At 43.2% G+C, this 13,056-nt stretch overlaps 1 pseudogene across 1 annotated transcript; it reads right to left on the bottom strand.

The window, feature by feature from the left end:
* Positions 1-2,115: 2,115 nt before the first annotated feature.
* LOC306661125 (peroxisomal membrane protein 11B-like) lies at positions 2,116-12,808 on the bottom strand (annotated as a pseudogene). Its single transcript has 2 exons — positions 12,731-12,808; positions 2,116-2,820 (listed from the first exon to the last, which is right to left on the bottom strand). The product of its transcript is annotated as a peroxisomal membrane protein 11B-like (transcript).
* Positions 12,809-13,056: the final 248 nt, after the last annotated feature.

The raw sequence follows: 13,056 nt of genomic DNA on the forward strand, positions 1-13,056 counted from the left end.
CATAATAGTGTGCAAGGGTTCTCTTTTCTCCACACCTCTCCAGCACCTGTCCGTCATCTTTTTGATAATAGCCATCCTAATGGGTGTGGGGTATCATTTCAGTGTGGGTTTAATTTGCATTTCTCTGATGATGAGTCATTTTGAGCATTTTTTTTTTCACATATTCTTGGCCATTTGTATGTCTTTTTTTGAGAAACATCTATTTGGATCCTTGGCCCATTTTTAAATTGGGTTATTTGTTTTCTTGCTCTTGAGTTGTTTAAGTTCTTTATAAATTTTGCATATTGAGACCTAATCAGAGGTACGCCTCGCACCTATTCTCTCTCTTCCATGGGTTGTCTCTCCACTCCATTCATCATTTCCTGGTATTTGCAGGTTTTTACCTTGTGGTAATCCCCTTTGTCAATTTTTGCTTCTGCTGCAAGTATTTTGGGTTCCCTTCCAACTTTGCCAAGATCAAAAGTAGAGTTGCATACCATGTCACAGTATGCACAGCATATGGATCCTGAACTGTGAGGGTTGTTGAACGAAGAGATCTATTTTTTTCTTTGCTTCCTTTAGATCATGTTAAATTATCTTTTTCTGGAACAAAGTTTCCATTTGTCTAGGTCATTTATCTCCTAATTTTCTCATGCCATTTGGGTCTTCCATTTTTTTAAGGATTTTCTCTATCTTGCAAGACAATAGTCTTCCCTGGGATCAGTGAGAAACAATGGGCTGGCTAATGCCAAAGGCTCCTCAAGACCAGAGCATAAATCCCAAACAGGGACTGGAATTATCCAAAGGTCAGGGAGCAACTCAAGCAGGGTTACTGGTCAGATATCTTACTGCCCATCATGAGCATGGGTGTTAACCCTTCCAGGGACCTGAGAGAAAGGACTATGGGAAGGTAACCTGAATGTCACTTTCCTGTCTTCACATACCTCATTTATTTAGAGTGTTCACACTCTGGTGGTAGCTCAGCATTAGAGCATTTGTCTAGCAAGAGCAAGGGCCTAGGTTCATGCCAAGCGCGCGCGTGCACACACACACACACACACACACACATACACACACACAAATCTAGAAGAAATCAGTGTTCACAAACTAAAGTTCCAGAAAGTCATTATAGATACTATTAATATTAGAAGGGATCATTGATCATTGAAATAGTTTAATCCAAGAGTTTCAAACATAAAGGCTTATAGTAGTCAGGTACATCATTTAATAGAAAGAAAATATCCAGGTAGGGTCTGGAAAGGCAGCAAAGCATAAATTCCTCAAAAAAGAAACAGATACCCATCTCTGGGTGGCATTGCCAACTGGCATATATATAGCCTGATAGGCCAGAACTTCCTTTTTTTTTTTTTTTTTTTTCCCAGTGAGCAAACTGATCTTTAATTTGCTGACCTGGAAGGCTTGCTCTCCACTGTGGTCATGGGTCAGAGTTATTTGCAAAAATCATTGTACAGTATTTACAACAAGATCATAGATACAACATCAATATGGATAGGCGAAGAGGTAGTAAGAACCAGCTGGAAAACATAGCTCTGAAAATAAGTGGCAGAAATCTGAAGGTGTGGATACAGGGCAGGGTAAGGGACAAACCATAAAGGAAGTTGACAGGAGGGAGGAAGAAAAGTACCGAACAACCTGGGGTGCAGAGGTATGAGAAAAGAGTCCCCTGGGACATGAAGTCTTAAAAATTATGGTTTTGAGTTTAAAGGGAAAAAAATCTGCCATGAGCCACCTCTGTGAGAAGAAAGAAAGCAGTTAGAAACTTCCAAGCCAAATCTTATACTTTCCCCTACCAAAAAGTAATTCTGTCTTAAATTCCTGGACAGGGGACTGAGGTTAAAAAAAGATGCATAGAGACAGAATCTTAAATTGACTTAAGACAGACGAATTACATCAAGAGAGACTCAGAAAATGAAAGAGGAAAAGAACAAAATCTCAGGCATAGTTGGATATTAGAATCATTCTATTGACAAGTCATCTGCCCAAAGCTCCTCCCTTCACCCCAGAATCTCTGGATTTAACTTCAATCAAGGAGTAGAATTATGAGAATGGGGTCAGGGGTGCCATCTAACCAATTAGGTCCCCTCCTTATCCTGTAGCAGAATGTCAGGGCCTGAGTCACAGCCAGGGACAGATTAGGGTGACAATAGACAGGATGGAGAACACGAGACTGCAACGCCCCACAATCCCAAGGCCACAATGCTAGAGGTCTAGTTTGTCCAATGGAAGGAAGAGATCACAGGCATGTCTGACCACATGCAGCAGAAGAGGGAGATGACCACCAGGGACCCAAGTCAGGGCAGGACTCAGAGTCGAAGCTCAAAACCAGTTGGGGCAGGCCTCTTCCTGGGGTCCCTGGTCCCCCAGATTCCTCCTGGAATCCCTCCTCTGAACTCTTCATTCACCAGCTACAAGCTGAAGACTTTTGTTCTATCAGTAAGCAAATCTCATAAGCATCAGAGCTCAGATTCATGATGAGGGAAAACAGTACCTGAATAAACGCTGGACCCACTTCTCCAATCAACATGGGGAGCAAGGGCAGACTTTCCAGCCCATAGGACATCTTCACAGGTGAAGTACAAGGCTCAATCGAGGTGACGAACAGTGATGCAGAATCTCAGGACAATGTCTGATAGGTACACAATCCTTTTGACTGACTCAAGGGTGTCTGCTGAGTTACCTAAATTCAGAAGCTTTCTTCCAAGGTTCAGATGACCCTCCCGTTGTCTGTTTCTGTACCTCAGGACTGGACCCGTGTCTCTGCAGTGCATGGCCAAGAAGGGATCAAGCACACTGGGCCGTCCTACACGGCCACTTCCAGCACTGAAGGGGACCCAGGCATTCACGACAGCAGCAGCGCCCCAGATCTTTCTTTGCAATAATAAATTTTAAAGATAACTATTCAGATTTTCATGAGCTAGCTTTCAATATTTGTTTTGTCTTGTGATATTAAGGATTAAACCCAGGGACACTCTACCACTAAGCCATGTCCCTGTCCCCATCCCTTTTTTTTGTTATTGTTTTTGGTGATGCTGGGGGTAAATGTGGGAATGCTCTATCATTAATCTACATCCCTGGCTCTTTTTTTTTTTTTTTTTTTTTTTTTTTTGGTACTGGGGATTAAGTCAAGGGACACAACCACTGAGTTACATCCCCAGCCCTTTTTTATATTTTATTTAGAGAAAGGGTCTCACTAAGTTTCTTAGAGCCTCACTAAATTGCTGAGGCTGGCTTTGAACTTGCAATCCTCCTGCCTCAGCCTCCCAAGCCACTGAGATTACAGAGATGTGTCACTGCACCCAGATATTCAAGTCCTTTTAATTGCATCATTTTATTGTTGTTATTCCACTTTAAAATGATGAATGCTGCCAAGCATGAGGCCACATCCCTATAATCCCAGCGACCCAGGAGCCTGAGGCCAGAGGATCGCAAACTTAAGGCAGCGTGGGCAATTTAGGAGACTCTGTTTCGAAATAAAATATAGAGGGCCAGGGGTGTATGTCAGTCAGTGATAGATGGACACTGGGTTCAATCCCCAATACTGCAGAAAAGAAAAGCACCTCAGTCAACATCTAATTTATCAGAGGTTTCAATTTACCAAAAATTCATGACTAGATTTAGTGACTTTAGGGAGGAAAGTGCAAAAGTCAACAACACGAGATGAAGTTGGGCCAGGCACAGAGGCACACTCCTGTAATTCCAGCGGTGCGGAAGGCTGAGGCAGGAGGATGGTGAGTTCAAAGCCAGCCTCAGCAACAGTGAGGCACTAAGCAACTCAGTGAGACCCTGTCTCTAAATAAAATACAAAATAGGGCTGGGGATGTGGCTCAGTGGTCAAGTGCCCCTGAGTCCAATCCTCAGTACCCCCCCCCCAAAGTTAGAGCCGGGAACTTTCTAAAAGGAACCCTCTCTGTCCACTGCCACTTTCTTTTTCTAGAGGTAGAAAGAGGAGGCTGAAGATCTATTCATTATCAGCTAACAAGGGACACAGAGAAGCCTGTCTGCCACATTAGTCATTGCCTGGAGGTCTCCGACTTCTGCTTCAACCGCTCTCTACCCCCAAAGTGGCTTCTCTTTGATGCTATTTATGAAATGGAATGTGACCCTCCAGCTGGGCAGGGCCGAGGGCATGTGGGGGACATGAGTGGGACAGCACAACTGTATTTCTGCTTGGGGCTGGCATGTGGATTCCCCAGGGTACACACGGCAGTGAGAACTTGGAAAAGGCTGTTATTTGGGGTACAGCTCTCTAGGGAGGAGCAACGAGAAACATTCTTAAGAAATAGAAAACATGTAAAGATATCCAGCTTAGAAACGGGGATGGACTTTCTCTTTCTGGGAAAGAGTCACAAGCTGATTTGCTGGTCCCTCTGGGAAAGAAGCATTGCTTTGTGCCCCTAACTTTCTTCAGCCCCAGTTTCCCTTCCTCATGTTGGAGAAAGTTACAGAGATGCAGTTCCCTGTCTGTTGATGGTGGCACTTAATCACACGAAATTGACGGAAATCACACACGCATGACATTCTGCCGGCTTTATTTCAACTTCAGCAGCCTTGGCTGGTCCAGGAGTTGGGAGTTGGAGGAGAGTTGGAACAGAAGCCATGGGAATTGTGATGAATGGAGGGGCCTCGTTCAAACTCGTCTGTTCCTCGAGACCAGTGGAAATTTCTGGTCACCTAGAGCAAACCATCCCCCAGCCACTGCAAGCTCTGAGGTTACTGTTGCTGTGAAGGAAGCCGCAGCCCACTTCCCTGGGGCCTGGAGGCTGGGAGGAAAGTCTGAAGGGAAAGCTGATATTTTCAAAAGCACTTAGGGGAGTTATTCAGATAAAACTGCCACTTCAATCCAGGCATGGTGGTGCACACCTGTAATCCCAGTGATTTGGGAGGCTGAAGCAGGAGGATCACAAGTTCAAGCAAATTAGTGAAACCCCATCTCAAAATTAAAAAAAAAAGGACTATGGATGTAACTTAGTGATACAGCAACCTTGAGTTCAATCCCCTGTACAGAAAGGAAGAAAAAAAAGGAAGGAAGGAAGGAAGGAAGGAAGGAAGGAAGGAAGGAAGGAAGGAAGGAAGGAAGGAAGGAAGGAAGGAAGGAAGGAAGGAAGGATCAGCTTTAAAAGCTTTTTATTTATTTATTTATTTTTTTGTCACAGGAAAATTTGATTCATAAGATGCTCAAAATTATCAATAAAAAGCATATAAAGAATAATCAAATACATTTTTGAGTTTTAGCATTCAAATCTCCTTCATTTATTTATTTATTTATTTTTAGTGTAAACAAATGGGATACATGTTGTTTCTCTATTTGTTCATGGAGTCAAGGCATACCATTTGTGTGATCATAAATTTACATAGGGTAATGTTGTTTGATTCATTCTGTTATTTTTTTCCCTTTTTATTTTATTTTGTTATTTATTTATTTGGTGCTAAGGATTAACCCAAGTGTACTTTACCACTGAGTAATATTCCTAGAACTTTAAAAAAAATTTTTTTTATTTTGAGACAGGATCTGACAAAGTTACTCAGGCTGGCCTCAAACCTGCAATCCTCCTTCCTCAACCTTCCAAGTTGCTAGAATTACAGGCATGTGTCAACATGCCTGGCTCAAAAGCATTTTAATTTGCATTGCCTGATATGTTACCAGAATTTAACCAGAAATAAGTCTTTATTCTAAAGCTGGGGTCGTGGCTTAGTGGTAGAGTGCTTGCCTAGCATATGTGAGGCACTGGGTTCAATCCTGAGCACTACATATAAATAAATGAGTAAAATAAAGGTCCATCAATGATCAAAAAAAAAAATTTTTTTTAACAATAAGTCTTTATTCTAATCTCCTGGTTCAGAGCAAAGGCCAGGTTTCATTCATCTTTGGATTCCCAGCATCTAATGTAAAGCGTGGGCCAGGGCAGAGCCTCCAAGCCCCAGGTTAAACCCTAAGCACACTGTGTAGTTCTTGGACTCATTGGAATGTTAACTGAGCCACAATGTTAGTGAGGCATTGTCCCAAAGACTGGGGGACAGCTGCATCAGGTCCTGCTTCTCAAAATACTCATGGCCTACAGAATCTTCACCTCCTGCAGGAAGCTTCCCTCTGCACGTGTCTCCCAAATGCCCCCCAGAAGATTCCACACTATCCCAAAGGCCACATTGACAAGGGTAATGTGTTACATGTGTGAATTTTTTTTTTTTTTTTTTTTGAGATGGGGTGGAGATGGGGCTTACTAAATTGCCTTGGGTGGCCTCAAACTTGTGATCCTTCTGCCTCAGCCTCCCAAGTCACTGGGATTATAGGCCAGTACCTGTCTGGATTTCTTGAATACAATGCCATGGATTTTTTGTCTTTGTAACCTCAGAGCCCAGAACAGAGTGACCCATCCCGAAGGTGGGTGGCTTGTTAATTGCCCAGTCCAATCAGAGAGGAATTCCAGCCAGAGTGGAATGTGCAGTGTTCGGGGGTTACCCCTCAGGCTAACCAGTTGCTTGGTAATTGCCCATGTACTGACCTGACTGCCCCACTATGCAAGGACCACACCCTACTCACTGTCTATCCCAGCACACAGCAATAGTTGGTGCTCCATAAATATTTCTCAAGTCATTGAACAAAGAAGTGAATCACTACTAAAATGAAAGATGCTCAATTTAAAAAAAAAAAAAAATACCCAATTATAACAATAGATTCCTAAAGAACTATATAAAACTATCCCCGTGTCTTTGGTCTGTGGTTGGAGAGGCAGTCAGGGTACTCCTTAGAGCCAGAGGACATGCAGAAATCCGTCACCTCCACTGCACCAGTTCCTGGTTAGAAGGTCTCTGTGTCCTCTCTAAAGCACATTCCCTTGTCAGCAGACTCCCACTGTAAGGGTGCAGCTGGAAGGGTCTTCACTTGGTCCGAATGCTTCTGCTCCCCTAGGCCTGAGTCGGGTGCTTCCCAAGACTCACATGAGATTGTTTCCACTCCCACGTATGTCCTCTGCAATTGTTATTATAATTTGGAAATTTAACAAAATATTACATAAACTGATGAAATTGAAATATAAAACAAGGCTTGTTTGTTGTTTTATTTTGTTTGTTTTCGTATTCAGAATTAGTGGCCTCCCCAGTCCTTTCATTTATTTTTTTATTTTGAGACAGTGTCTCGCTAAATTGCTGAGGCTGGCCGCAAACTTGCGATCCTCCTATTGGGCACGTTAGCACACGCTTATAAACTTAGTGACTCCGAAGGCTGAGGTCGAGGGATCACAAGTTCAAAACCAGACTCAGCAACTTAGAGAGACCCCCCAAGCAAGTGAGGCCCTGTCTCAAAATAAAAAATAAAAAGGGATTGGGAGCCAGGCGCAGTGGCACGCGCCTGTAATCCCAGTGGCTCAGGAGACTGAGGCAGAAGGATCATGAGTTCAAAGCCAGCCTCAGCAAAAAGCGAGGCACTAAGCAACTCAGTGAGAACCTTCTCTAAATAAAATACAAAATAGGGCTAGGGTTGTGGCTTAGTGGTCAAGTGCCCCTGAGTTTAATCCCTGGTACCCCACCACCTCCCGCGAAAAAAGGGATTGGGGATGTGGTTCAGTGGTTAAGTACCCAGAGTTCAATTCCTGGTACCAAAAAAAAAAAAAAAAAAATACCTTGTGATACTCCTGCTTTAGCCTCCCAAGTCGCTTGTATTATAGGCATACACCACTGTGCCAGGCTATGTATCTTATCAGTAAACTAATATTTTTTATTAAGATTTATTTATTTCTACTTAATGAACTCTTTATTCTTTATAATTACAAAATCTTCCAGAGTTTCATTTACTGATCATTTGTCTATGGATCTGGCAGATGCTAGTATACATTGGGTTATTTGAAAGCTCAATCTAGCTGGTCACAGTGGCTCGGGAGGTTGCATCAAGAGGATCACAAATTCCAGGCCAGTCTGGGAAGTTTAACAAAATAAAAATAAAAATTTTAAAAGGGCTGGGATTAGAGTCCAATGGTAGAGTTCTTGCCTAGCATGTGGGAGGCCCTGGGTTCAATCCCTAGCACTGCAAAAAAGAAAAAAGAAAAAACTCCATCTAAAAATAGTAATTCATCTGTGTGTGGTGGCACATGCCTATAATCCCAGCAACTCAGTAGGCTGAGACAGGAGGATCACAAATTCAAGTTCAGCTCAGCAATTTAGAGAGGCTTTAAGCAATTGAGCAAGGCCCCATCCAAAAATAATAAATAAAAAGGGCTGGGGGGTACATGTAGCTCAGTGGTAAAGTGCCCCTGGGCTCAATCTCCAAGACAAAAAATAATAATAAGAGTAAAAATAGTAATTCACCAGGAAATTTCCTGAAATCTCATCCTCCTGACCTCCTACCCTAAAGACTAGATTGAGACAGAATGGTTCCAGTTACATTTCTGTCTTGCCACTTTCTTTAATGTACTGAGTAAGGCAGGAGAGTCTAATCAACTTCTAGGCATTGAAATGAATATTACTGTACCTTTCTAAGAGGAATTTTCACTCCAACATTGCAATGGAAGCAGAAAACTATTTTCTTAGGCAGGAACCCTCTCTAGATGGTATATTTTCAGAAGGAGAAAATGGGGAGCTGACTTTGCCAAGTTCACTTGGAGAGCAGGTGCTTTTTGTTAATCTCATGTAGTCTTCACAAACACCCAGTGAGTTCTAGCACACTGGTCCTCTTAGGTAGATGAGGAAATTGAGCCCCAGAAGGGTTAAGCAAGGACACACAGCCAGTACTAGAGAAGCGACATATAACCCCCATAAGCCCATGTTCTTTCCCAGATCCGACTTTCCTTGTTTTCCCCAGAAATAAGCCTGTCTAGTGGCTTTTCAAGATGTTTCAAGTCACTTTTGGTTTCGTTATTGACATGTGTCCAAACTGAGCATCTCCCCGGAGCTCCTCCAGCACTGTCTGAGGTTGCAGAGGTCTTGCAAGAAATCCCCTGTAATAGGCTCTGCCATGTTCCAGCTGTTCTAGAAATTATCCAGACTACCAACCACTGCCCCACTGCCCACTTTCTCTCTCTCTCTCTCTCTCTCTCTCTCTCTCTCTCTCTCTCTGTCTCTCTCTCTCTCGTTGAATCATGACTCCCCAAAAGGTATTGAAATGCTATGACTGTGACCTCATTTGGAAACAGGTCATTGCAAATGATCAAGTTAAAAATTAAGTCCCTGCAGCCAGGCACGGTGGCTCACGCCTGTAATCCTAGCAGCTCAGGAGGCTGAGGCAGGAGGATTGTAAATTCAAAGCCAGCTTCAGCAATTTAGCGAGGCACTAAGCAACTCAGTGAAACCTTGTCTTTAAATAAAATATTTTTAAAAAGTGCTGGGGGGCTGGGGAGATAGCTCAGTTGGTAGAGTGCTTGCCTTGCAAGCACAAGGCCCTGGGTTCAATCCCCAGCACCCAAAACAAAAAAAAGTGCTGGGGATGTGGCTCAGTTGTTAAGTGTGCCTGAGTTCAAGCCCCCTCCTCCCTCCCCCTGTAAAAAATCAAGTCATTACAGTGGGATCATCTCGAATACAATCCCTGGGGATTCAGCAGTTCAAGCTTCCAACTCGCCCAGGTCTTAACCCGGACCAGTTCCACAGGCTTCCATCGGGGAGAGGGGGACCCGGGGAAGGGATACTAGATAGAACTAGGACAGCCGTGTGGTTTTCTGCTTGTTTTGTTTTGTTTGTTTTGTTCTCTAAGGATTGCAATGCACAGCAGACACACTGTCTAGAATGCCCCTTTCTCTCACAGCTGAGACTGTTATCCGGGCTGTTCCTGTTGACCTAAGACCTTCTGTTTTGTGTCCTCTATTATCATCGCAAGGTCAGGATCCAATAAAGCCTTTTGCTGGAATTGCCAAGAGAATCACTAAATTAATCTAAAGCCGCAAAACACTCATCAAGTTTCTATCACAAAATTCTCTGGTGTCATCTGAACTGAATTGCTCAGGCATTCTCACTGTGAAGTCAGGAATGAGGCATAAATCACTGTCACCACACCACACCACGTTGCGTTTCAATATGCAATCATTTATCATTTGAGAGATGCCTAAAGGGGAGTAGCTCTAAGCACCCCAACCTGGGGCTTGAACCCAGGCCCTTGCAAATGCTAGGCAGGCCCTCTACCACCAAGCTGTATCTCTTGTCCTTAATGTATCTTTTCAAACTGAAAAAATTGGAATTTTTCCCCATTCTTAGTTCTTTTAAATGGAATTATATTTAGTCAACCCATAGTAATCAAGCACCTGGGAGTAGCAAGCTCTGTTCTAGGCATAGTGACAAATAAGATAAAGCCCCTGTTTTCCCGGAGATTATTATGACCAAATAATAATAATAATCTACCAAAATACAATAAATGAAAATATACAAAATTGAATTTGCAAACCATGTAAATACCTTTGGAAAAAATCAAGTCATAATATCTGTCTTCCCTTTAGATAATAAACTATACAGTCATGATGACAGTGACCACATCTGGCTCATAAAAGGCATTTGATAAGGGTTATTGGATGGATGATTGGATGGATGGATGGATGGATGGATGGATGGATGGATGGATGGATGGATGGACGGACGGACGGATGGATGAACAGGGAGAAGCATGGATGAATGAATGAACTGACAGATGAGCAGAATTCAGCATTCATTAGAGAACCTAAGAAGCCACATATATCCTTCAGTGGAATTTCATTGGTTCAAATATACATTTAATAGCCAGGTGCAGTGGCACACACCTGTAATCCCTGCAACTTGAGTGGCTGAGGCAGGAGGATCCAAGTTGGAGGCCAGCCTTGGCAACTGAGCTAGAGCCTGTCTCAAAATAAAAAAAGATAAAAGGGCTGGGGATGTAGCTCAGTGGTGGAGTACCCCTAGGTTCCCCAGTACAGAAGGAACAAAAGAAAACTTTGTGAACCAGCACACTGTGAAGTCTCGGGGATAACGTGGAGTAAGAACGCAAACGCATCCTTCTGCATAAATCATGGCCCCTGTGCTCTGTGCTGAACCGGAGGTGGGGAGAGGAGAGAGGATTGGAAGCTGGGGCAAGAAAACCAGGGGACAGCAAGACATGATTCTGATAGAACTGGTACACACAGAGGAGTGATGGGGACCCCAATGTGGATCCGCCTCACCCCTTTCATTGTGGAAATCTGATGAGTTTATCAGACCATTTCTAAAGGTCAGCAAAGCTGAATGATTAGCGACTTTGAAGTAGTTAATAAGTTGTTGCCTAGAAACCTTGTTTGGCACAAAAGTGTCCTTTCTCTGCACGCACGTTCCTTTGTTTGTGCTCTGGGGTGTCAGATTCTTCGTCCGGCTGTGACTGAGAACTGCAGAGCTCTCCTCTGGGGCAGGCACACTAAAGCTGCTCCAGCAGTCTGTCTGTCCAGCCACCAGTAAGCAAACCCCGGATGCAGATCTGCTCTGCTCCCACGCACTGCCCCTCACTGCCCCAAACCTGCTCCGCTGGTTTATGCTTGCTTCTTCCAGAAAGGGGAAACATTTAGACACTCCTGGGGATGGGGGTGGGGAAGTGCCCACATCCAAATGCAGAGTATCGTGAGGTCACTGTACTTCATCATGCACAGAGAAGGAGCACCTGGATGAATTTTACTTACTTGCGAACCCCCAAATTTAATTCTCACTCTTTATAAGATTAACTTCACCAATTTAAAAGAAATGTATATGCCTTATAGAAAATATGAAAATTAAAGAATAAAATTAGGAGCTGGGAAAATAGCTCAGTTGGTAGAGTGCTTACCTCACATGCACAAGGCCCTGGGTTCAATCCCCACAGCACCACAAAAAAAAAAAAAAAAAAAAGAATAAAATTAGAGGACAGTAAAGCAATCATGTGAAGAGCTCTATTTTTTTTTTTTTTTTTTTTTAATGAAACAGAGTCTCACTAAGTAGCTGAGGCTCTCCTCCAAATTGCAATCCTCCTGCCTCAGCCTCCTGAGTTGCTGGGATTACAGGCATGCACCACCACATCTGACCACTATTGCTATATTTTTTAGTTTTCCTTCTTTTTTTTCTGCTAACACGTACATACACACATATAAATTCATATACTCAGTCTCCTCTGCAATGTCTGAAACATCTATGTGCTTGATAAAATTCATTGAATCAATGAATGAATAAGTGGATGGCTATAAAATCATATATACAATATGGAGTTGTACTCTTCAAAATCTTACTCAACATTGTATGAGTATTGGGCTGGGGGAATAGCTCAGTGGTAGAGCCTAGCATGCATGAGGCCATGAGTTCAGTCCTGGTATCTCTCTCTCTCTCTCTCTCTCTCTCTCTCTCTCTCTCTCTCTCTTTCTCTCTCTCTCTCTCTCTCTCTCTCTCTCTCTCTCTCTCTCTCTCACACACACACACACACACACACACACACACACACACACACGCAAGTATTTTATGTTATATAAATGTGCAAAGCATTGCCCAAAAACACTAACAGTGTGTGATGTTGACCCGAATGGACATTCTGTACAGAAATCCTATATTTGCCTCTCTGAATATTTCCTTGGGATAGATTTCTAGCCAAGCAATTAATCAATAAAAGAGAATACACTTTTCGAATTTTATTTTGCAGTGCAAGGGATCAAACCCAGGGCCTTCCACACACTAGGAAGTGATCCACCCCTGAGCTACACCCGCAGTCGAGAGTCAACTATTCAAGGTCCCTGGGGTCATTCAATGCTCACAGACTTTTGAAGTTGAAGTGTTGCTACAGGAAACTGAGGCTGACCTCTGAGAGGTCCCCGTGACCTGCAGGCAGTTCTTTCCCATCTACTGGATGATCCTCTCTGATGGCCTCCCTCTCCATTGCGCCATCCCTGGATTGAGCTCCAGGGGAAGCTTCCAGGTCTCCTCCTTACTGTTGCTTTCCATTTCTTCTCCCCTCACCATCCTCTTGGATGTCTTTCTACTTTCTCTAACCACCCCTATTGCATCTACTTTCTCTAACCACCCCTATTGCAAACAAAGACCGAGTTCCAAAGTTATTTCTCTGTTCATTTATTTTTCCATACTGTATGCAGTTTGGAATGGAATTTCAGTGGATAGCTTTGCCTT

This window comes from Sciurus vulgaris, assembly GCF_902686455.1.
Source record: "Sciurus vulgaris genome assembly, chromosome: 5".
Lineage (NCBI taxonomy): Eukaryota > Metazoa > Chordata > Mammalia > Rodentia > Sciuridae > Sciurus > Sciurus vulgaris.